The sequence below is a fragment of the Anastrepha ludens genome, chromosome 5 (genome assembly GCF_028408465.1).
Source record: "Anastrepha ludens isolate Willacy chromosome 5, idAnaLude1.1, whole genome shotgun sequence".
Classification (NCBI taxonomy): Eukaryota; Metazoa; Arthropoda; class Insecta; order Diptera; family Tephritidae; genus Anastrepha; species Anastrepha ludens.
Genome location: NC_071501.1, coordinates 63,542,719 through 63,569,768, shown reverse-complemented (window position 1 = coordinate 63,569,768; position 27,050 = coordinate 63,542,719). Strand labels below are relative to the sequence as shown.

At 32.9% G+C, this 27,050-nt stretch overlaps 1 protein-coding gene across 20 annotated transcripts in view; it reads left to right on the top strand.

The window, feature by feature from the left end:
- The first annotated feature begins 2,406 nt into the window (after positions 1 to 2,406).
- The window catches only part of LOC128865361 (uncharacterized), a 243,725-nt gene continuing 219,081 nt past the window's right edge, over positions 2,407 to 27,050 (top strand). For all 20 annotated transcript variants that reach the window (XM_054105628.1, XM_054105639.1, XM_054105638.1 and 17 more), the window contains exon 1: positions 2,407 to 3,096. The gene's annotated coding sequence lies outside the window, so the exon portion shown is untranslated. The remainder of the gene's footprint in view (positions 3,097 to 27,050) is intronic.

Sequence of the window (27,050 nt, the reverse complement as noted above, 5' to 3'; positions counted from 1 at the left end):
CCGATGATGTCTATATCATCGGCATACGCCAACAATTGTACGCTCTTTAAAAAAATTGTGCCTGAGCGATTAAGTTCTGCTATAAATTAGAGCTTCTAATAAATCTTCATAAACTTGCTTACATTCAAGTACACTCATAAAATCATTAATTTTTCTACTTCGTTCACACTTAATTCTAAACTTAGTAAAATCTTTCCTTTCTGCGTATTTCGAGATCTATTATTATATTAAGCTTGATAATTTTAACTTTTCAACCACTCATTAACACACATTTGAATTGATTTCACAATCGTCAAAGTGCAATAAATTAGCATTTCTAGTCGAACAGGTTTGTTTCTTAAGTCTTTCATTTGCACAGCACATACAAGCATATAAGCAAGCAAGTATGACACACGAGCCGACGCAACTGACGCACATAGCGGTTGTTCTTTATAGAAAAATATCAAATTTTAAGTATTTTTTTCTAATGTAAAGCTTTGCATATTATTTACCGACGTGGCACAAATTGCAAGTTTGTCGTTTAACTCTGTTGTCTCCTGGCGATATCAAAAGCTGTGGTACTATAAAGCAGCAACGGTTTTTATTATTTTTCGACTAGATATAACAATGGATGAAGCGTTTGTGTGCAGGTGATGGATATACATACAATGACAATGAGTAATGAAGCTGTCAAAATGAGAGGTACCAGATAAAAAAAATTCTTGGCTGAAACTATAAGGCGTGGCAGAATAAGTTCAGTTAGACTCATGCAGTATTAATAATTCCAAATTCGAACACTTAATTTAAACAGGAATATATACATAAATATTTGCATGTAAAAAGGTACATTTAGCCTTTTAATTAATTATAGATTATCCGAAAAATAAATCATATTTTAATAATAGTTTTTTAGTTAAGAAGATATAAATGTTATAGTAATCTAAAGCTGTATTTAGTCAAAGTCTAGTACTTAATCGAGCAAAATAATGGATCTCTTATCCATAAATAAATACCAAAGGAATATTAAATTTTCATTGTGTTATTAGATTTATTCAATATGTGTGCATGTCCCAAAATTTACGCTCAGTCACATTTTCAAAAATTAATTATTTTTGTAACGGCTGAAAACCCCTCAACATATAAAAAAAATTAAAAAATTAAAAGACAAAAGTATTTTTCTCGCTTGATATGTTTGGTATCATTTCTTTGTACATTTTTGTAAGGAAATAAAAGCAGGAGATTGCATAATATAGACATGTAAGCCCTTTATCCATTTACTCCAATGAAGCTTGCCACCAAAAATATCCTGACATCTCGCCCTGTTCTGATTCCAATCACCAGAACAAAGCAAAAACACTGGTAATACTTACACGACATGCTTCAAATCGAAAGTCTTATTAAAAAGTGTGAAGTTGAAAGCCAAAAAATCCAATAACTTAACAAAGAATAATCGAAAGCAGCCACTTACCCGATGGCGTAATTCCAGCGAAAGTCGCATACCAAAGATCTGCAAGCGAAATTTTACAGAAAAATTTACTTGTCTCCGTAAAAGACATTTGATTGCTGCTCATCATCACCAAATTTTGATAAGTGGGTGTAGTCTGCTGCCAATAATGGGCGCGCTGAAGATGTCCAAGACATAAATGCGAAAAAGACACATCCGACAATACATGACTTCATACCTGTTGCTCTTGCTTCTTCTTCTATTCTCCTCTTCCACCTTATACAGCCTACTCTAGAAATTGCGGTAATAAACTTGATTCACCCGAAAAGTCCAAGCAACAACAAAGAAAAAGTAGAAAAAATCGCTTAAGTGATTTTCATCGACTTCTGCAAGCAAACAACTTTTTGTTAAAAGAAAAAATCATTGACTTTTATTAGCGTGCTAATGAAAAAGAAGCAGAAGAAAAAATTGTGGACGTTGTTAGGGAAAGAAGTGGGCACCGAAGAAGGTGGAGTAAAAAAGTGGTAGTAGTTGTAGACGGCGGTGGCCAAAAATGGACCACAGGCTTGGTTTGGTGCGCGGGTTGAGCGCGTAGGCAAAGAAGTCAGCGTATGTTGCCTAACAGCAAATGGCAAACAGCAAATGGCAAACACACAAACGCACACATACAAGTGCATTTAGAAAAATATATATGCGTATGAGTGTGAGTGGCAACAAAATTAAGGTGCGCTCAAGTGCAGAAACACACACCATTAAACCCACACACTATTCACTCACATACATACAAAGTCGTACATATCTACAAATGCACATACTTGCCATTGCGTCCTCACACACTCATAAGCATAAGCTGCTCGTCACTCTCGTCGCGCTCTTTTAAGCCACCTAAGCCAGGTTGGCTAAGTTGGTTGCTCGCTTGTCTGATTTCACAGCGTTTAGCTTACGGTGCGTCACTATACCACAGGGCTTTGTACATTCAGTTCGCCAACGGCGCGCGTACGGTGCGGATCTCTCTCTTTGCTTTGAACGGACGTCTGCGTTTGCGTGTCATACATATCTTAAATACTCAACTACTGCCAATTCATATACATACATACATATTTATGTGAAGCTCAAGAACGCCTTTGAGCGTTGCGTTAAGAAAATATTTTTATAAAGTGAAAATAAAATATATAAATTCTTAAATACCATAGAGTAGTTGGCCGAAAGTTCAGTCAAAATCAAAGCAAAGTTACACTGAATTGTGTTCAAAAAAATTTGCAAACGGAATTCGGAATTTTGTGTTCGTAAATTTAGATAACATCTTGTGTTCAATCAAGTGGAGTTCTGGTGTTTCAAAAATTAAAATCCAATTTTTTTCAAACTTCATCTTTTGCAGTGAAAGTTTCTATTTGCACGATTGCAAATTCAAATCAATTCTTCAGCTGTAGAAAACAACACTTTTTAATTAGAAAAAAGTCATACAATATTAAAGTGAAACATTGGAAATCGCAAATAATATTTGTGACTACAAATTCGCCAGCAAGGCGCAGTGGCGCTGACTCTAAGCAAAGTGAACTTTTCGATTTGGATTAAACTGTCTCTCGAAGCGTGTGTCTTCCTGTGTGTGTGGAGCAGTACACAGCTGGGGACAGAATGTATTAAATTCAAAGTCTGACAGCAAGAAAGAAATGGTGAGCAAATGAATAATATAATATTTTGGGTGCTGGCCAAAAACTAAAAGAATCAAATTAAATTTATAATATTCAGTAAATCTTTAACAAATTAAGTGCAACCATTGCTAATGAAATTTTAATTAAAGACAGCTAAAAGTTTTTGAAATATTTGTTTTAGAGTGAATATTCCGGAACCGATTGGTTTTTGAGTTATACGTTCAAGCTAAGTAATAAATAAATAATTCAAAATTGAAAAAAAAACCTTTTTGGCGCGTCTTTCATGCAGCAAAAATTCTACTTTATTAATCTTAAAAATATAATCTAATGCTAAAAATGATGAATGAATAAAATATAAAAAATGCTAAAAAAATTTGTTGTGGAATATATGAAAAATATAATTATAAATTTTAAATACAAATACATGGACGCATAAATTTAATTGAATTCACTCAAAATTTCTTTTAATATTCAAATTTAAATTCCCTAAAGAGAATTTTAGCCAAATTTAAGTTTAAGCACTAGATTTTTTAAATTTATTATGAAATTAAAAAAAATACAACTTGTTTCTTTTTAATTTAATTTAGGAACGTTTGTTACAAATGAAATAATTAAGAAATTTAAAGCCTAGAAAACCTCAATTTGTATATTAATTAAATCTGAAAACTTAGTGAAAGAATTCAGTAATCTATACAAAACAAGTTTAATTCACTTAAGAGGTTAATCCCTAAAGGTTTCTGCAAATTAATAGGACTATGAATAAGTTCGTGCGGTTTTACAACAGATGGCGTAACTTGATTATTATTCCATCGATCCACATTTCCAAACATTCATTGGAGAACTACTGTCGTAAGGCACAAACGTCAGTATAAGTTTTTTATTTGAAGCGTAAACAACAATATTTTTACCACACTTGAAAATGTCGAATTTCGTGCCAAATAATGTGTTTTTGCGGGGAATTCTTCTTCATTATTTTAATATGAAGAAAAAAGCAGCCGAAAGTCATCGTATCTTGGTGGAAGTTTATGGTGAGCATGCTCTATCTGAGCGAACGTGCCAGAAGTGGTTTGCACGCTTTAAAAGTGGTGATTTTGGCTTGGAAGACGAAGAACGCGAGGGTGCGCCGCCAAAGTTCATGGATACCGAATTGGAGGAATTGCTCGATCAAGATCCGGCTCAAACGCAAGAAGAGGTTGCAAAAACTTTGGGAGTTGATCAATCAACCATTTCCAAACGTTTAAAAGCCATGGGAATGATCCGAAAGGTAGGCCATTGGGTGCCGTATGAATTGAAGCCAAGAGACGTTGAACGCCGTTTTATGGCATGCGAACAACTGCTTCAACGGCACAAAAGAAAGGGTTTTTTGCATCGAATTGTGACTGGCGATGAAAAGTGGGTCCATTACGACAATCCAAAACGTCGGGCAACGTATGGATACCCTGGCCATGCTTCAACATCGACGTCGGCGCAGAATATTCATGGCCTGAAGGTTATGCTGTGTATCTGGTGGGACCAGCTGGGTGTTGTGTATTATGAGCTACTGAAACCGAATGAAACGATTACGGGGGATGTCTACCGACGACAATTGATGCGTTTGAGCCGAGCACTGCGAGAAAAACGGCCGCAATACGCCGATAGACACGACAAAGTTATTTTGCAACATGACAATGCTCGGCCACATGTTGCACAAGTGGTCAAAACATACTTAGAAACGCTCAAATGGGATGTCCTACCCCACCCGCCGTATAGTCCAGACCTTGCGCCATCCGATTACTATCTCTTCCGATCGATGCAACATGGCCTGGCTGACCAGCACTTCCGTAACTACGATGAAGTCAAAAAATGGATCGATTCGTGGATTGCGGCAAAACCGACCGAATTTTTCACAAAGGGAATCCGTGAATTGCCAGAAAGATGGGAAAAAGTAGTAGTAAGCGATGGACAATATTTTGAATATTAAATTTGTAACCATTTTACGTCAATAAAGTTTCAAATTTCGAAAAAAAACCGCGCGAACTTATTCATAGTCCTATTAATTGAAATTTTTCAACTAATAAAATTAAGTTTAAGTAAAATTTTATACGGGTTTGAAAATTTCAGATACAAATTTTTTTATTTATTTATGTTAATTTTTTATTTCTTAAGTTGTTCCAACAATAAAAAAAATCGTACTAAATTTAAAATATTACAAAATCATAAAAAATTAGAGTGTTTTAAATAAATTCTTGTACTTTTTTATGTACTGAGTTCAGAGATACCGTAAAGTGGTAAAATGTAAAAAACTAAAATTAATTAAAAACTAAATATATTTAAATCATTTTAAAAATTTAATACAAAGTTTAACTCTATTTAATCGAAGTTGAATAGAATTAAAGCTAAAAATTTCAAATTGTGTAATTGGATTCAAAAATCTCGAAGTTAAAAATTACAAATAATTAAAAAATATAAACTTAAAAATTTTCTTTATATTAAGTTAGTTATAGAAATTTAAAAGTTTTAAAATGTATTTAAAATAGTTTAAAACTTTAAAATTAAAAAAATGTGAAAGCTTTAACTTATAAGCATTAACTTATAAATTTATTCAAGCAGCTTTCGAATTTGAAAGCAAATTTTTTTTAACTGTGTATAATATTCTAAAACTTTGCTTTATTTAATTGTAGTTAATTTATAATTTTTATTATTAAAATTTTATTATAATATTTTTAAATCATTTTAATATATAATATATTTTTGTCTAATATTTTAAATTTTAAAGTTGTACCTTTATTTTAACCTTTAAAGTTCTTTATAATTGAAAGCGGGGTTTGAGCTCCAAGGCTGACTTAGATTCGCAAAGGGCGTAGGCTTATTACAAGAAGTCTGCTGGAAAGAAACGTAAAGGTCAAGCTCCATCTCTTACCACTAAGGACCACCAAGTCTATGCCCTAGCTTTCAGCCAGCCAGGTCAACCTAACTTATCCTAACCTTTGGAATTGCAAAAGCGCAAAATTTCAAATTGTTCAAACTTATTTGAAAACTAATTGTTTCTACAAGATGGTGCAAATATATCACCCGTATTTCATATTTTCCAAATGGCGTCGTACGACAATTATATTTACCACTTGTGTACTGCGGTACACAATCAATGGAGCCCATCTCTCTTTCTTTTTATTTAATTTTATACTTGCCAACTTAAGAGTTTAAGGCCTTAAAATTGAAATTAGAAAATTTCTCACTTTTTGACTTATTAAAAATTAATTTCAATACTTTAAATCAGCTGTAACGAGTTAAAGAACTTGCACTCAAAAACTAAAAGCTATTTAAAGTCTAAGACTCTACATTTTTTTATATTTCCTTCAAAGCATCAAATTGTACTGCATTCAAACCATTCTAATCTAAAAGTCCCATTTAATTAACTTTAAATTTGAAACGAAATTTTTTTCGTTTTTTTTTTCATTTTAAAAAATAAAAACTTCAATTTAAAACTGCTCAGAATTATCGTGTGTTGAATTGAGTTATGATTAATTTTATACTAACTTTTTATTAGCATTTTATGATTAATTTTATACTAATTATTATTATTATTATTATTATTTTGAAATTGAAAATTTGCCATTTCTCTCTACTAGAGCAAGCGTTATTTAGTTATGCATTTTAGTAATACTAGAATTTGAAAACTTTTATAAAACTTTGAGAAAACTATTTTAAAATGGCACTTCGTAGAGTTGGAAACGGAAGAAGAGCGGATTTATATTTCGGTCTTTGCGACAAATTATCTGTTAAATCCATGAAATCTGTTAAATAATATTAAAAAAGCATACACCGAATATTCGGATAGAATTAAAAACAAATATTTCACGAAATATTTTGAAATACTTAATTTTTTAATGTTTTTCAAATATTTTAAATTTAAGTGGTTTTTCTATAGTTCTGAGTTTCTTTTAAGCAACAACTTTTCCAATTTTTCGACATGTTTGAAATCTTCCATTTCTACCAATTTCCATTTATGAAGTCTGGTGGCCGACCATTTCTTTATTCAATAAAGAACAATTTTAACGTACAGAATTTCTACGTATATACATAAATATTATATTTATAACCAAAGCAGCTAAAATTATTCAATTATACCTAATTTTATTTTTTTTCCTCGAAATATTTTTATTCTACATTTTTTACAATATTTTTATTCTACAATATTTTTCTCATAAGTTAAGTTTATTATTTTTAAAAGTTAACCGAAATGTCTGCGAAATTCAGAAAGCTTATGAAACGCTATATTTGGAAATGAAAATCTTTAATGCAGCAAAAGTCCTGAAATTCCTCTGAATAAATTTTATTTCGGAAGAGTGTGAATGCAATACTCCTCTCAGGCTCATGAAATAATAATGTGTGTCTTCTTGTGTACTTAAAAATGATACGAAAACTAACTTTTGGCCGACTAGTGCCCAAAATTATACAAAATGTATAATAGTACATATTGACCAGTTCACCGTTATATTTTTTAATTTCAATTACCAATTTTTAATTCATCATACAAAGTCCATAGTAATCCAATAGTTTCAAAAAATATTTATTGGTACATTTTATTAGACATTCGTGGATGCCGATACCTGCCATTTTAGTTTTTTGAACATATATCCTTTTATATAACACTTTGAGAAGGTTGACTGTATTGGAGACTCCTGCGAGACTTATTTTTAGTTAGCCATGGCACTAAAATGGTGTATACAACCTAATGCCATTCCATGTAAATTCACTTAATAAACTAATAAAGCAGTCCACCAAAAGTTAAAAATAAATCGTATTGCAAAAGACGCGCCTAGATGTTGTTTTAAAATAACTCTTAAATTATATTATAAGAGTACGAACTTTGTAAGTGAGTTAGGTAGAGTTATACGCCTGCAAATTATTATAATTATTATTATTTTTATGACTTTATATAACAAGGCCATCTGGGCAACATAAGTAATTTGTTTCGTCTTGGTCCTACCCAGTAACCTTTAATATATTTTCATAGCCAAAGTTCATATATACAGGGTCCGCCATATAACTTTACGGAATTAAAAATGCTATAAAAAAGAAACTACTCAATATTTTTCCAAACTGTTTTTTTTTTATTCTGAAGTACAATCCTTCCGGTTAATGATGGAACACAACTTCATTCATATGGCTCTTGGCTTGCAATTTGTGTTAGATACTTCTCTATATCTACGTAAAATATAGCCTACTTTGCGTGTCTGTTATTCAGCATAGAACACGAACTCTCCCGTAGGTGCAATTTGGTTCAACGCTGTATTTGTAATTTTCGTTAGATTTCACTTAAGTTGACTTCTCTTCTGCTTGTTCAAATGTAAGCAGTATTTGCTCACTGCCAAATAAATAACAGTCTGCGAGCCAGCAAATATTTGTAGAAAATGTAAATGAATAAATAATATCTCATTTGTTCCAATTGGATTTTATTTTTTATTTTACTTTCCAACACTTTTTGCGTTTCGTAGCTCTGCTTAAAAGCTTTTGTCAATAGATTTACCCAACAACAAGAGTTTACTTGGCGACTATGAACATTCGTTGCAGCCTTCAAATATCCCACGTACGCTGCAGAGAATAATAAATATTAGTATTTGTACAAATCGCTTGTCACAACTCGCTAGTACATGCATGTTTTCACAGCAACAAATATTAGTGAAAAATGTATTTTTTGAAAAAAAAAAAATTTTGTTGCCAAACTTTGAAACACATCCAAAGTTCAACAGTGACAACTGAAAGTAAACATATAGCAGCATACAAATAATTTTAAGTTTCACTTTCCACACCAACACATCATAAAAGAAAACAGAAACACAAAGCAGCGAATGCTGTAAAGCCTTACGCGTACATGCACACTCATACAAGCATCCATATAAATATTTATATGTATGTATATGTATCACCCACACATACAATGTAACGCCATTTAAACTGTGAAGATGTTATATTGAATCCAAATTATGACAGTCTGTTGGCGGATAAGCAAACAAAGCAGCGTTTGGTGTATGAAGTGCCCACACATCACTTTTAAATAAATTTATATTTGCCTATGTACAATACAACTTTGAGCTGCCTCTCATTTGCGTTGACAAAGTGGCGTCGTGACACACTTTACATAAAATTACTATTTGCAGCATGAAAAGAAAAATGAGAAAAAGTGTTGAAATTAACACAAAAGGCAAAGCTGTAAAACGGCAAAATGGCAAAGTGACATAGTGACAAGCGCATCCATAGCGGTAATGCCAATTGCAGAAAAGCTGCCGCAGAGCATTTGACCAAGCGGAGTTGCAATACTAGTTGTGGCCGCTCATAACAAACTTGAGGAGAAAAACATCACCTTACTCTTGAGGCAAGTTTAGTTCTTTGATTTGGCGGCTGGGAGGGATCCAAACTGAACCGGTAGGTTCGAGTTTACGTGCAGTAAATACCACAATGGAAAAGTTTTCTCTAATAGCGGTCGCTCCTCGGCAGGCAATGGCAATCCTCCGACTGTATTTCTGCTACAAAAAAGCTTCTCATAATAAATATCAGCCATTCGGAATCGGCTTAAAACTGTAGGTCCTTATATTTGTGGAGGGGGAGGAGCTCGGCCAAACACCCAAAGAGGGTATACGCGCCAGTTGTATATATATTTATATTATATATACATTTTTTTTGCTAATTTTCTATTCTTCACCTACGATAATTAATTTTAATATTTCTGTGCGTAGATTTTTACTGAAAAAATTACATTAAAATTATATCAATAAAAAATATTAATTACATTAATTTTATTATTATTTCTGTTTTAATTCTCAGTGTAAACGTGTTTCTTCATTTATCCCAATAAGTTCTAATATTTCTTTATTTTGATTTTTAGTAAAAAAACTACAAACTAATATGTATATTAAATACTAAACTTACTAAAATTGTGAACTTATTAAGAATTATTTTTTCCAATTTATTAATTTCTTTTTAGTTTTCCATCAATATTTCTCTCAATTAGTTTTAGTATTTAGTAGACCAGAAATATATTAAAAAATTACATGGTCAGCGCTTGGTAATCTTGAATTTATTCTGAAACCCAAGTTAGTTACTGTGTCATCAAAGTTAGTATTTATTTCATTAATCAATATTGGCGGCAAAAAGGCTTCGCTTATCCTCATAAATTTTGATATTTCAGTACTAACTTTTTGATTCGCATAATAAATATAAAACTAAATATGCGATAAATATTAAAATTATGTTTACGCTGATTAAAATTATTAATTATAGTAAAATTTTTTTTTCAATTTATAAATTTTCAATCCAATAAATATCTTCATTTATATTAATTATTTTTGATATTTCTGTACGTTTATTAATATTTAAAAAACTTAGAATGTATTAAATAACACCGCGTTACACACATTCTGTCCTATGAACCAAATATACTTTTTCGGAAAGGGGATAAAAATAAAAATACACGTGTATCGGCGATTTTCATGTACACGTCACAATATTTTTTTTTGTATTTTATAACTTTAAACGAGCAATTCTTGTATGCATATCTGTGTAGCCACACGATCTCAGGATTAGCTTAACGGATTTGAATGAAATTGGGCACACAGATAGTGTATCACATTTCTAGACTTTTCACCTAGGTGTTGCCACTGACAATGCTTACCAGGGTTGCCACCTGTTCAAAACAAAAAAAAAATTGCATGAGATATGCCGATGTGGATATCAAAAGAAAGGTATTTCACTCCGCATTACAATATAGATATAAAACCCCGAATTTTTTTTATTAATTTTATTATATTAAAATTAAAAATTGTTACATTAAAAATTTTAATGCTTTTAAAGAAACTTAGGCCTTTTATTTTTGCGTTTGTAAGCATTTGTGTCAGTATCGCGACAAATAGACCAACAGTATTCGCCAAGCATATGCGTAATGTCTTGTCCTTTAAAGCGCTTTTCAATAGCCGCAATATCCTGATGGAACTTTTCGCCATGTTCATCGCTACAAGCTCTTAAATCGCCAGGGAAACAATCTAAATGATTGTGAAGGAAATGGATCTTTAGCGACATTAATATGCCCATTTCGCCATGTGCAGAAATCATTTCTGCAACAATATTTTTATAATTTTCAGCTCTTTTATTGCCAAGAAACTGCTCAATAACGGCAAATGTGCCTTTCCATGCACGTTGTTCGATAGCATTCAATTTTGATGAAAATTCATAACTTGCAACTATTTTTTTTAACTGCGGACCACTGAAAACACCTTAAATTATACACATTACTAAAAAAATAAAGTTACTAAAAGCCTTCGTAAAAAAAATACCTGCATGAATCTTTGCGCCGCTCAGTTTCGGAAAAATATTGCGCAAACTTGCAATCGCCTCGGCCTCACGATCCAGTTTTTTAACAAAATTTGATACAACACCGAACTTAATGTGTAGTGATGCCAAAATGATTTGAGATGGCTGCACTAACTGCAATTTTCAAAGTATACGTCTCCTAGTAGCGCAACTGTCAGATGATCGGAACTTCCGGAACTGTAACAAACACACAAACGGCACAGAGTGTGTTGTATGAAACAATAAATTAAAGGTTAATAAGTTGTTTAAAAATTTGGAGTCCCTTCAAGTTATGCCGAAACTTTAGAAAAAAATTTTTTTTTTTTTAGAAAAAAAAAATTCAAGAAAATCTGAGAATTGATAAAATTTTTGTTTTTAATTTTACATAATAAAAACATTTCCACGAGTCTGCCTGCAGAAATTCAGCGCGATTGGATCACGGAAAAAGGGTTAAAACTTGATCCAAAGTTTTTCACACAGGCGGACTACGAGCTCTATATTTTATACATAAAAAAAAAAAATTCTGACGTATACATGAAAATCGCCGATACACGTGTATTTTTATTTTTTCTCCACTTTCCGGAAAAGTATATTTGGTTCATAGGACAAAAAAAAAAAGTTCGTTTTTGTAACGCAGTGTAATAAAACTATTAAAATTATATAAATTTTGCTTAAATCTGTTTCGTATTTTTTGTTTCACCTTCTGGCCAAATTTTTTCTTCATTTATCCCCATCAGTTTTATTAAAGTTGAATGTTGTTTTCATACCATTTTTAATTCTCTATTTTCACTTTATTATTGTTGTCACACACGCTTAGCGTTCAGAGATTTTAATTTAATTTCAATTGTTTGTTTGTTTATTTGTTTAGGCCGTCAGCTTTCAGTTTCTGATGCTAAAGTAAATAATGAACTATAAATGGGTGCAAAAAAATTAGTAAAGCAAACAGAAACCAGTTTTTCTTCAATTATGTGGTTGTTACCTATACTTAAACTTCACTTTCGTCAAATTCTGCGTAGCGTACATTTGTTTCGATTTCAAATAATTCAAAAAAGGGCTGACATGAAATATAGGTATGTAGTTCCGAAAATATCCGGCGTATTTCCCCATCAATACTAATTGAGCGAAACTTAGAGACGATTCGGTCTACGGTAGCGCTTTTCAAGCTGAAATCTATGCAATTGGAATGGCGACCAAGTAAGGAAAGCATGATGCCAAACTGCAATTAAGGCACCTCCTTTAGACACGACATTTGAAATGTTTTCAGGAATGCCGAAGATTTTTTAGCTCAGCGTCAATATTTACAACTATTCGGCATATTTTGTTGTTAATGAAAGCAGACAACGATATGATCTCAGTTGAATTTTAAACAGAGTACATCTGCGAACTGTCAATTAATGATTGCATTGGAATGTTTTTAGGACGCATTACTTTACCTTTGTTTTACAAATAATATCTACCACCTATACTTCCATTTGGAGTGTACTGAGGTAGATAGAGCCAACTAGGAGAGGAAACATAAAAGGTAATAAAAAATAATGCATTTCTGCTAGTAAGAAACGTCTCATAGAATTTGTTTGCCATTTACATAACACGACGAACTACACTACAAATTAGAGAAGTCAGCTAAATACAGTACAATATCATAGTCCAAAGAACTGAATTTGTTGGGAAAAGCGACTTCAAAGTTTTTCATTTAAATTAAAGTAAGGATATGCAGATATATATAAAATATGCTCTTAATTGATATCGCCATGATTTTTTTTTTTTACACAGCACAGCATTTTTCCATCCTTATCTAAATCCCAAGAGCTGTATTCTAATTTATTAGCTTTAGCTCTGACAGCCTTAAATTATTTCTAAATTTTTTATATACACAACAAATTGCCCCTCTTTTCAATTATAATTTAATATTGTCTACCCATAAACTTAACGTTAATCAGCATAGTCGTATTTGTAATGCTTGTGACCCTTATAACCAAATTTTGTTAATTAAATATTTTCTATATCACAATTTTTGCACAACTTTTCTCTTATCTTCGCTCTAGTGCATCCTTTCTGCTCATGATTCACATATTTACCTCATTTACGTTAGCTCCGGCTTCAAATATGATAATTTGCAAGAAAAAATGTTTGCGAGATTTTTCGCATTACCTTTCAGCCACGAAGTAGATGTTTTGCAAAATATAAAAAATTATTTATAAAAAAAGGAATAAATACAAATTAAAAAAAAGTTGTACGAAGGTGCAAAACTTTCACTTGCCTCGTTGTTATTTTACCATTTCATATTTAACAGTCTGCCAGCCTTTTTTTTGTTTCGCTTGGTTTGTTTGAGTTGTTGGGAATTTTTTAATTTCTCATTTCAATCGTTACGCCACTTGTTAACGCTTTGCTACAACATCTTTAATACAGGCACTAAGACATTTTGCTTGCTTTTACAACTTCACGCCCTCTTCTCACTCTCTCTTCACACCACCGCTAGCATTTGGGTATGATTGTTGTAATAAATTTTTAATTATCAGCATCAGCATTTCATTAAAAAAGTGTGCTTGTAGTTAATAAATGCTTTGACAGATGTTTACACTATATGTATGATAGTATTTGGTAAAGAAAACCCCGTTGGACTTAGGGTGCGAACTTAGTGGAGCAGTAGAGCGATACCCTTGGTATAAAAATGCTCTAACCCATTCTGTTATTATGCAAATATGAGATTATTTACTTACGTATAAATATTTGTAGTATTTGTACCAAATTTCATTGAGAATATATGATTACTTTCATTTCCGATTCATCGAAAAATAATATTAATTTTATGTTTGAAGCGACATAAAATTGTAGGTTTCTCCATTTGTGAAATAACATCAAGACGCCCAACCCAAAAGGATGCGAGCCCCAGTTATGTATTTCAAAAGCTAGCAGTTCAGTCTTTTTTCAGTCCTTTTTATAGCTTAACAAAATTTAATGGTTTAAATGGTTACAAAAACAGTAAAAAAATTCTATATTCCTTCTATTTCCTCATTTCTGTTCACTGCGTATGCCATAATGTTCAGCGAAAATATGCAATTTTTATAATGTTTGCTATTTTCAAAATATGTAACTCCCACTTACATAATGAAGTAAATTTATTGTTTGTTTTAAGTTTATTTTATTAAAAACTGAGATTATCGGGAATTTATTTTGCTTTTCTCTTTACTTCGACGTGCCTGATTTGTATTATATTTCATATTATTACACAATTAATTTTAGCTCCCAGCGAAACCCTCTAAGGCTGATATTGCGATGTGCTATACGTTCATACAATAATTAAATTGTATAGAAATAAATTAAAAAAAAAGATATGATTTTTGCTTATTTATTATTTTTTACATTTAACACTCACTTAACCAGATGCCACGGCGAGTGGGGCATCGCAGAAGAGCTGCAAAAAATCTATTATTCAAAATGGAATAGCTTCATTAATTTCTATTGCATTTTTTTAAGCTGAAACATTTATTGGTAAGTTTAAAATTGGTTATATGAACAAACAAAGTCTGTATTAAGGCCGGCGGGCCAATTAGATGTCCTAAATTCAGTAGTTTTCGCGAAGCGTTGTAGGATGAGAAAAAAAACAATTAGCCAAATGAAGTTTTGGGGATAGTTTAATATATATTTGAACTAAAAAAAAAATGTGTACAATCTCCAACAATATATTGTAAGCCGAGTTATCAATAGATTCCCAGAGCGCCTTGCCACTGAAGTATCCAACTTCTGTACAAGATACAACTTGCAATTTTCATCTGAAAACAAAAAAAAAAAAAGATTATTAATTTTGATGTAATTATCTTCGATGTGAACTAAGAAAATTGGGAGAAACACGTAAAATTCGAATTTTTGGGGAAGGTAGAAAAAAAAGTGGTTTTTCAAGGAAAAAAAAAACTCATCAACTGGGTAAAAAAGTCGCTTAAAAAAAGTTTTTGGATGTTTTTTTTAGTTCACATAGAAGAGAAAACAATACTGATGATAACGCATTTTGAATGAAATGGATAGCTCGTTTGGTTTTTTTGCAATCGTGTACATAAATTAGGTAAAATCGTGAAAATGAAGAGCCGAGAAAACGCGCTTCAAACTACAACAATAAGCGCACGGTTGCTCGACGCCGCACTACGCTCGGCTCTGTAGCTCTGCAAATATTGTACTTGGAATTTAACTATGAAAATTTGTGTCTCATGTTCTTGAATATCTAAGCTATTGATTTCAGGAAAAAAAAAATCGATTTTTTTGACCTTTTAATTGGCCCGCCGGCCTTAATATGAAATTTAATGATATTCCAAAATTTGTGTTCTCTTTTTCTTCATTTTATTTCTTATCTCTGTCCTTAATCTAAATTAGAGATTCGCGTTACTGAGTGCACGCTTGGAGGATAAGCTAACAAAAGATGTAGTTTATCACAGTGAAATAAAAAGTTGTGCTCTAAAGTATAGCATACGTCAGAATTTTGCCCCAAAACCTCAAAACTATTCTCAAATCAACCAGAAAGAGTCCAATCATAAAACCAAATTTGATTGTTGCTGAAAAGACAGTCTTTAGCCAGAAACAAAGCCCTGTATTGCAAGTAAATCAACATAACAATGAGAGCCATGTGAACGGTTGAAAAACTCCGCATACATCAGTAAAATTATAGTATAGTATATTAGTTCTGTAGTCTTACTTGTCTCTACCATGATCGAAACAAAAAGGAATTACTAAAATTTAAGAATGTCAACGACTAATTGGCTTTAGTGAAGTGGCTTTTCGGTTTACTTAAATGCAATTTCCCTCCTTTATATTTACCTTTTTAGAAATATTTTATTACAATCGATATCTGCGTGGTGCAAGTTCGCTGCTTAAGTCTTCTGAATGCTTGAAGGAAGAGATGTACTCAAGTGCAGTTTGTTAAAAGAAGTTTTGACAACTCCGCCTCATTTAATATTCTCAATTATATTACTTTAGTTAAATATGGTCTATTTTTTATTATTTAACAGTATCTTAGTGTTGTGATCCATATTTAGTATAATTGTAAGTAAAGGGTTTTTAATAAGAGGTTTTAATTTGATATTCAAAGAAATATGCTATTTTTTAATATAAATGATCTGATGTTTATTTCATTTTAAAGAGGAAGGTATGCCGTTAATAGTGAAAACTAGCATCAGGCAACTGACCACCACGACCACGCTTACAGGACAATATCCTTTTCATGAAATTTTCCATAACCGAATTGCAAAGTGGCTTCCCTATGTCCTCGGTAGCCTCACGAATTCCAACTTTGAGGTCTTGAATTGACCCTGGGATGTTGGCGTAGATCTCCTCTTTCATGTGGCTCCAATGAAAAACGGTGTTAAATCACAAGATCTCGGTGGCCAATTGTGATTCCCTCTTCCAGCGATAACACGGTCCGGAAACTTTTCCTGTAACAGATCAATGGTGTCGTTGCTTGTGTAGCACATAGCGCCGTCTCGCTCAAAATAAACGTTGTCTAGATCAATACCATCCAATTCCGGCCATAAAAAATCGTTAATCATCTCTCGATAGCGCAAACCATCATTCATAACACCTGTTATTGGAAACCCCTTAATTTTATTAGGGCAAAAGTATGTACCACAACTTGAACAGGAACAGCACAGTTTCTTAAAAGCAATTTTATTGTTTGCTTTTTGTTTTAAGCGCATGGATTTTTTACGGGTCTTCTGCGATCAGGAAATTAGTATCTAGTGGCCGCAGCTATCCCTATGGGGAGTCAGTCATAAGATATAATACATAGACGATTATTGATTAAATATAATGTTTCTTTTTATAGTTAATGTGTTAACTGAAAGTGGTGAATAAATATTTACATTTCGTATAAATTATCCATAAAACTTAAAAAAATGCCTCCAAGAAAGTCAAAATAATCAAAATATTACTAGAATTACTCGGAAAAACTCGATATACTCGAGCTCCTGTTCGAAAATCTTCGCTCAATGAACGTCGAACAAGGTGCGGGTACTTACCGGGCTGCTCGAAAATGTGCGTATAGAATCGAGAGCTCTATTGCCTATTATAATTTAATTTTAGTTTCCCTTATTCGGAAAAAATTTAGCTAAAAATCAAATTAATGAATGGCAAATAATTACGATGATGTGAAAGTCAGACACTGACTTTTGGTTTATCGGTATTTGGTATGCCTGTGGGTGTGTAACAGTAGCGATGAGCTGTAAACCTTCAACTTATGATCTGTTGAGTCATTTACGCTCTGCACCGCTCAAACGCTGCAGATTTGATTGCAATACAAGTGGGCGTCTTGCTGAGTATTACTTTCAATATAAACCAAGTCAGATAATCAAAGAGAATAATAAAAAATATTTTTGCGGTCAAAGTAAACCAGCAGGAATGCTGACGTCCAAAAGACCAGAATGCGTGTGAGCTACAACGCGGTATTTTAACTTTCACTGCTGACCTTAAAAAAGCCAAATTGCCAAAAATTGTGGTCACTGTGGAGGAGATGAAAAATAAGATGAAGTAAAATGTGAGAAAATAAGAAAAATATACTCATGTAATATATAAAATGCAAAGTGCGAACTGAGTTGCAGACACAGTAAATGGGTTTCACGCACAACACGATTGTCTGTTTGCAGTCTCACATCTTCGCATTTTTTCATTGTTTTAAGATTAGTAACCCTTTTCAGCTGCGTGACGCTGTCAATCTGCATTTGGCATTGCATAAATTAATTCTGTGTTCCTAAAAATTAAAAAAAAAATGCAGACGTAAAAGAAGTAAAACCTTCCAAAAACCCATCGGATTGCCGAAAATATATACAACTGCCTTTTTGTGGAATTTGCAGTTCTTTAAACCAAATAAAAAACTCTGATCAGCAGACACAGCAGCCGCGGCAGAAGCAGTCGCCCAAAAAGGGGTATTCAAGCAAATCGAAAACGTAAGAGCGAAAGTGAAATTACCAGTATTTTAGTTTTTGATCCAAAGCAGCGGTGTAGTTAGTTCGGCAAGAGCACAAAATGCAGAAAAAGTATAAATTAAAAAAATAAAATAAAACAAGCAATCAAATTGAAATCAGAAAACAAGATAAAACTGCAAAGCCAAAAATAAGCAGTGACTTTTTTGCACCCCAAAAAACACGACAGAGACATGATGTCATTCAAGCGTCTTACGTTTATTTGTGCCATTTTTCTCGTTTTTCTTGTTGTGCCATTATATCGGCCAAACCGGCCTCATGATTGTTACCGCCGCCGAAATCTCGATCTTTTGAATGTCAAAAAAACTGGATATTAAATTGGTTACCAATAAAACTAGAGCTAAGCATTGAAGGAAATTAATTTACTGACAAGTTATAGCGAAAAATAATGAGATAAATATCAATAAAAAATTTAATACTCAAACCTACTTTTATTGCTTAAAAAAAAAGAAAATAATAAAAAATATAAATCTATTAACGTTCCTTTTAGGGCTTTTTGCATGATAATTATTATAAAAAACAATAAAAAATTATCGGGTAAATATCAATAATAAAGTCTAATACTCAAAGCTATTTTAATGAGTAAAAATTAGTAACAACAGTCCCAAAAAGAAATCATCAAAAATCATTAAAGTTCTTCCTAAGTTTTGTTTTCTTTTTGTGCTTTTTTTTTTGTGTGGAACTTGTTATAAAACCGAATATTAACTTTGAATAATAGATGGATTTTTTTATTGGTAATTTAATTTTTTAGCATCCCAATTAAGTGGTTAGCTGCCTAGAAAACTAGCGGTAAGCTGTTACTTAAAAATAAATCATATTTTAAAGAGACACTTGAAGGAAATAACTATCAACAGAAAATTTTATGCGCCATAATAAAATGAAGCGAAAACTAATATATTAGCGTTTTTAATTTTTTTTTTTTAATTTTTATTAGCACAATTCTTATGAAATCCATTCTTAGACTTCTTTTTTTTTTTTACATGCACCGCTGATCAGTTCAGTAGTAAGTTTTTACTGAATCTTTATTTAAATTCCAGGTGCAATATTTCGTGCCTCTAATTAGTTGAGCTGAAAGGAGTGATTCAATAGATCATTAAGGGAGATCGTACAACTCGCTCTCGACTAATTCACATTCGCAGGCATGTCAAAAAGCGAGGCACGAATTTTTTTGTTTAGTATTACTCACATATGGAAAGTAGGGGATCATGCAGCTAGACTCAATCTACCCTTCAATCCTATCTGTAGAAGCTGTCAAGCGGAAGGGGCGAAGGAAAGTCTTTTCCACTATTTATGTGAATGTCCGGGACTAGCCAGGGCACGACTCCGATCCTTCGGTAAGCCTTTCCTGCAGCAAGTTAAGGAAATCTCAGACATTGAGATAAAGGATTTGCTGCTATACTTGAACCTCACTAAATGAATCTGACTTGAAAAAAAAAAAAAAAAAAAAACACCTTAATCATCATCACACGAGATAGTGGTAGTAAAACGGTGCTGGTCACTAATTAGGAGCATATTCAGCTCAGAAATGCTCAACCACCTCAACAACACAACAACAACATTACTCACACATAGCCATTTTTCCAACATCAGTACGGCCCAATACATTCACCAAAGTATTACAAAGAAAGTAAAATAAAAATGGAGTTTATTGTGTTTTAAAGATAAGAAAAAGTTTTCAAGTCCTGGACTAACCTACACAAAGAATATTTTACTTTGTATTTCATTTGTAAGCAAATTTAAAAAGAGTACTCTCGAGTCATTTAGCCGTTGCCGACAGATCATGCACTTTCAGTTCTGATTAAGTACCTTAAAAATGTTTACCGAAAACTCCCGCAAGAGGATATAAAGTCTGCTAAAGACGGGTGCAAAAAATAACTTTAACAAAATACGCCTCCAGAAAGAGCTTCTGCAGCATTCGCAGAAATGTGTGGCTTAGAAAATTTGTGGTACAAGGAGGTAATTGATTATTATCAAAAAAATTCATTCTGTTTATGAAGAACTATGAATATAATTAGGCATAATCTTAGGCTTCTGATGTACTATTTTTCGAATGGAAAAGATGTCGGAATTACGCTAAAATTGTGGCGCAAGAACAAGAGGACGAATATAAATATCTAAAAATTTGTTTCCGAAATGAAATTTTGAAATCAATTTTTTGTTTCTGGCACGAGAGCTTTAATTTACACTACAAATTACAGAAAAGAAATGCATTATACAAACAACAATAACTTTATTTGTATATAAAATAATAACGTAAACTTTATAGCTTTTCTTTCTCACTAAGCAAGTTTGTTCTTCGTCGTTTAATTTGCAGCTAAGTTTGGAGTCCAAAATTCATTAAAATTTGGAAGGGTAAAGATTCATATCTTATATCTGCTCGTAAATAGCATGAGTTTTCTTTTACGCGGGTTTAAATTTAGGCCACAGCCAGTAGCGCAAGAGATATCTCGCCTAGCGCCCTTTGAATGATTCCACTGATCATATTGGGACAACGTCCTCCATTAAATTTTATTAAGACTTTGCTAAACACGCATAACCAGAGAAGTGGAGATAGTACTCCTCCCTGTGGAGTACCGCTATGTACTCTCTTAGTTATATTGATATTACCCATCTTAGCTCAGGTTTCTAGCATAGAGATGATCCAATTGCTGATACAATTTCCCACCCCTAAGTGTATTAACGGCCGTTGGATAGCATTAATGCTAACGTTATTAAATGCGCCTTCTATGTCAAGGAAAGATGCCATGGTATACTGTTTGCTTGCTAGAGACCCCTCTATTGTTCGTATTACCTCGTGAGGCGCTGACTTCGTCGATTTGCCTTGATTTTGCATGTTGTGAAATTGATATACTAGAGCTCTCCAGCGAGCTTCTACTGTGTACATCTAAAACCCGTTCAAATGTTTCTAAAAGGAAAGACGACAGACTACTTGGCCTAAAGTCGTTCGCTGATTCATGGCCCCTTCTACCCACCTTTGGTATGAAGACGACTCTAACAGGTTTCCAGCTAATTGGAATATAACCTAGGTTTAGACACGCTTTGAAAATTTCCATCAGCCTTGGTAAAAAGTTTCCTGTAACATCTTGGGAAAAACCCCGTCAGGGCCTAGAGATTTGAAAGGTGAAAATGATTTGTTTGCCTATACAACCTTATCTTTTGTGACTATTATATCTCCCAACATCGTTATCGTGATGGCTACATCCCGGAAAATGGTTGTTTAAGGGGGTAGTATGGTTAATTCGGTGTAAAACAAGCATATATTTCGAAATTTTTTTTGTCGACACAGTTGATTTATTCAAAATTTTAAAATTACTTCATTATAAAGTCATATTTAAAGAATATTGTGTGAAATTTTCATTGATTTTTATGAAGAAATGAGTTGGTGGCAGCGAATCTTCGCGGACGTCTCATAAAAAAGTTTTATTGCGGTGTCCCTCAGAACTCAATACTGGATCAACTAAAATCAAAAAACCAAATTGATTTCATCAGCTAATAAAGTTTCGCAGGTAACAACGTCGAATTTTTTTTTTTTTTTTTTTTACATTTTTTAAAGCGCTTTGAAGTCAAAACACCGATTTTTCATAAAAAAAACTTGAAAACTTTGTTGTTTTAAAATATGACAAAATTAAAAAAAAAAAAACTCGACGTCATTACCTCGTGAATAAAGTAAAGAAACAAAAAAACCAAATTTGAAAAGAATCGGTGCAGTAGATATGAATCTACAGTGGACACCGACCGTAAAAAAGGCAAGTGTGAGAAAAACGCGTTTAAAGATTTGTGAAGATTTTTACAGCGTGAAATCCGGTTGGAGAGGTAGATACTTAATCCTTTGTGTCTTTGTCAATTTTACTCTAATGCACTTCAAACTTTCACACAATAATCTTAAGATGTTAAAGAATAATTTAAAAAAAAAAAAAAAAATAATGAAAAAAAAAAATACCATACTACCCCCTTAAGAGAAGTTCTTGTGACTCTTCGACCGTAAAAGTCGAAGTGTCATCTGGCCTCTTGACCCAAGAAGCCATTGAGTGATCTTTGGACAAAATACGGCTGAGCCTCGCAGAATCTCTGTTGAATTCGATCGAAGAACAAAAATCTCTCCAGCTTTCCTTCTCCAACAAAATGACAGCTACCATTCAATAGAAGGCCACAGGTTTATATCAAATAAATCATTTCGGTCATTTATTCATTAAGAGTGATTGTGCTTTGAAATAAAAATTAAAAAAATAGTTTGAAATAAATTATATTACCAAAATGGGTATCAATTTCATGATTATTGCGAATATCGTCAGCTTTCAAAGCAGCAATCGTCCGTAGCCCCAAGTGACAACAATATTTTTGAGTGAACTTAAGTTGCTCTACCGTATAGACACTGATTCATCTGCTATCGATCTAAGTGTCTTAGATGTGAATGTTAAACGAGGATCACGAACTCTGCAGGATGGTCACGAAGTCAATAAAATGAACGCTTACACAGAATGTTTGACGAGCAGGGCATTGATTTGGTAATAAACTTTAACAATTCCCTGACTAAATAAGTATTGAGGTAATTCTAAGCGAAATTTCTCACGTGCCTCATGTGGAGTTTCATTTTTATAAAAGTACTGCAACCTCGGAGATATAATTTACTTGAAATTTTATATCTATGAAATTTTGAATCATTTAAATATTTCGTCACAACAATAACAGTGCGCCAAATATTGCAAATTTTTTAATATCTATTAAATTTTATTTTATGTGTGTTTAATATACCTCAAAGTTTGAAACTTAATTCGGAACTTTTACAAACATTTCGAGTATGCAGCTTAAGAACCCATTAAATTTTCTTATAATAATTTGCAAGCTTGAAATAGTTAAGAATAGCTTTGATTTTATGATTATTTTAGTTTTTTCCACATAAATAAAATTTGGAGCATTCGTTATATAGAAAAAAATTAGTAACATAGCCCCCCTTGTCATTTTAAAATAAACGTTTCGATGTCATATGTGCGCTGTGAGAATCGAGTGCAGGAACTATTAATACCAGGCCATGTGAAAAGACTCTCGGTTACGATCGCTTACAAGCAATTTATGGGCATCAAATATCAAATACCAAACCCTAAGGTTATATTTTATTTATAATTAATGCAATAAATAAATTATTTATATTAAATAAATAATTAAGTTGAATTTTTCTTTGGTATCTTTTTTTTATTTGTTGTTTTGGATTTTTCTAACAAGTTACATTAGGAATGAAAAAATTATACAATACCAATTCTTTCGCAAGTTAAAAATCAACACATCCACTAAAAACACTTTGGTTTTTGTATGCCTCTATTAACTTAATCCCCTTAAGCGCCTGAAAACAAGCGTTGCCTGAAAGCACAAATACGCTGTAGTACTGGCGCTATTTTAAAAAGTTGCCCCACCACTTTTGTGTGCAAAATATTTTGTTCACGACTTGCCGATATATTTTTGCGATTTTTTCACAAAGATCTGTTTATGCACCAAAAGACCCTGAATTTTGAGCCGCCACTTAAAAAGCGCTTAATACGCGATATTCTACAATTTGGTTTTTTCCAATTTTATTTTAATTTTTATCAGCTTTAAAGCCAACTACCTTTACCATTTATTTTTTGTTATTTTTTCTTTCTTCTTTTTGAGTATTACAACGTATACCAGTCTACACGTTTGCTAAGCCACTTAAACGCTGCACGTTATAAGTAATCCGGCGCTTATAAGCGAGGCTGACTGACAGGCTGCCAGCGAGCGCAACAATAACAGCAAAATCAATAAAAAAAACACACGCATTAACAATGCAACATGCCACGAAAAATTTATGAGTCACATTTAGTGCAACAAAAATTGGCTGAACAGTACAGGCAACTGTAGTGTGGCAGTGCCACAGATTTTCCAGCATTCCCAGCAATTATTTCTCTTTACTACCACATAGTTGGCCGGTCAATACGTCAGCACAATAACTGTTCACTGTTACCAGTTTGCAACTGGTTATCGGTTATTGCTTACATACTTGTTACATGTTCGTTAATTTGCCTGTTCACATACATGTATCCCCTTACCAATGAGGGGTATGAGTGGTGTTTGCAGCATTTTGCCAAACTATCGGCCAATTAACGGTGTCTGCGATGGTTTTACGTTCGGCCTTATTGACTTAAAATGCTGGTTTTCGATTATTGCGTATCTTTTTTTTCTTCTTTTTTCAACTATATTAATTCTTCTAAGCCGCTTAAGAGCCTATTCTCCTATTCCTCACCCCCTTTTCGTCGCGTTTCCAGAGTCAGCATTCAATTTTTGAGGTGCCTATCGTTCATACTAACCGCTTTGTACTAAACATAGTACATTCGCCTCCGTCAGGCAGTTGGTCAACCAGTTACTCAGTCAAACACTTAGTCGGTTAGTTAGCGCACATTGGCCTTCTTGTTGTTGTCTATTGGCAGCGACCTGTCTGTCTGTGCGTCAACTCGTTTTTGTCAAACACTATTGCTTCTTTTGATTTATTTTCTAGTTTAGTTTTGCAGCCTTTGTGTAGTTGTTGATTTCTATTTTAACTTTGCACTGCTGTGCGCTCACTGCTCTGTTGGCTCGTAGCTTATGTGGTCGTCTAGCTGGTTGGTCGATCGCACTTAAAATGCAAAGAGTTCGCCCACCCTGATTATGTCATGTAGTGGTCGTGGTGGTAGCGGTGGCTGTGGAAGCGGGAGGGGCAGAGATATAGACGGTAGCAGAATCAGTGGCGACGCCATTGGTGACAGCGTTGGCGATGGCGTCAGCCTGTGCAGCAAGAAACGGCATTGAGTCGTTTATTTGTATGGTCAATAGTTAATGCGTTTGACCATTGTTGGTGTACTACTTTTGCCGTCGTGAGATAGCATTCGCCACAAAGTGCGCTAACAAAGCAAACAAGTTTAATGCTTAAGTCTTTAGTTTTAAAATGTTCGACTGCATGGGAGAGACAATTTGAGGTGTGAAGTTTATTTTAGGTTTTCAGACGGGTTTACATTCGATTTAAAGTAATTTAGATCGGCTAGATATGTGAAAAAATCTACTTTTTTATTAGAAGTGGATCGTAAATGTATTACATAACCGTAATAGCTACATATAAGTATTTCTTTCAAGACTGGCAAGCAAAAGACTAGCAAAATGGACAAAGACTAGCAAAAAATGATAAGTATCATAATTGTTGCCTTCACTAATAAATCCCATTACCATTACCATACTCAGTACCATTACTATTATTATTACCATTATAATTATCATTATTACTACCATTAAAATTATGATTATAATTACTATTACCACTATCTTTATAATTTCCATTACCCTTTTAGCAGCCAATGATCTTTTTCAAAAATCAGAAATTTTCCGTTGCAAATGTCAATAGTTAGTAATAAAACAAAAGAAAAGCATATCGGGGCTAAAACCAGCATAAATGCTCGTAGTACAAAAGAACAGTTCATACTAATAATATTCTAATATGCGGGCGAGCCACACAATATTTTTCTGAGGTTATATTAGCACTCACCTCGCGAAAAACTTACATCATTCCTTCAACCATTTGCATATGTGCACATACATGTGCCTCAAAGAGAAATAAAAGAAAGAGGCAGCAGCAATGGCTTAATAGAAATCTGGAGATGAGGTGAGTAGAAAACACAAAACAACATGCGCTAGCCGCAAAAACTCGTCACCGCAATCAACGAAAAGAAGCGCAACAATTCAAGATTAGATTGTGTTGTACGCTATTTATATGTATATAAACACGTACACATTTGTAATGGAGTGTGATTGCGTTTGGGCGACAGCATCAGCTAGCATTATCTTAGCGACTCAGTAGTTCTTTGGTGCATGGCTTTACATCACCTCAGCGATGTTTGCCGCCAATCATTATTTGAGCAACGATATCAAACAAAGGCAATTGCTGGTTTTCACTGCTTTCAGTTTGATATTACTCATATCTTCTTAATTGTATTTTCATTTTTCTTCTTTCCACAATTTTATTTAATTTCTACCACTATTATTGCTTTTACATATTTTCTTTTTGCATGTATTTCATACGTTTGGCGGCTAGTGGACTCTGCCGTGCTGGCATTCCAAGCATTTGTTGCATGCAACAAGAGTCGCTGTGCACCACTTTTTGGTTTGCTTCTTGTTTTTTGTTTGCGATTTTGCGATTTTGCTGTTATTCTCTTTATTGCAGGGATATGTTTGTTATTGGCACAATTTTAAATCAATTAGGAAAAATTGCTTCTATAGGAAAAATTGCCGTTGCCGCTCAAAGTACTAAAAAATGAATAAGTTAGAGTTAAAAATTAAATAACAAAATATCAACAAAATGCATTGCATCAAATTTAGTATTTGCGCGATCGAGCTTTGGCAAACTGAAGCGTCTTTCGAATTTGTCATTTTGGTTATTATCTACACAAAATGCATCGTAATAATTTATTTAAGCTTTTTAAATAATGAATAAAACAGAACTAAGCATTCATAAAAATTAAAAAAAAAATGCAGCTATTAAAGAAATTAAAATAATTGTATTTGTGTTAGAAATGAGGAGGGAACCCCACTCGAAAAATAAATTTGATGCACATAAAAACTAGATTTATATTTCAAATTTCGAGCAATCTCATCCAAAAGTTTATTTGATGTCAATATCAAAATAATGCAATTGATTAAATAGATTGAATTGAT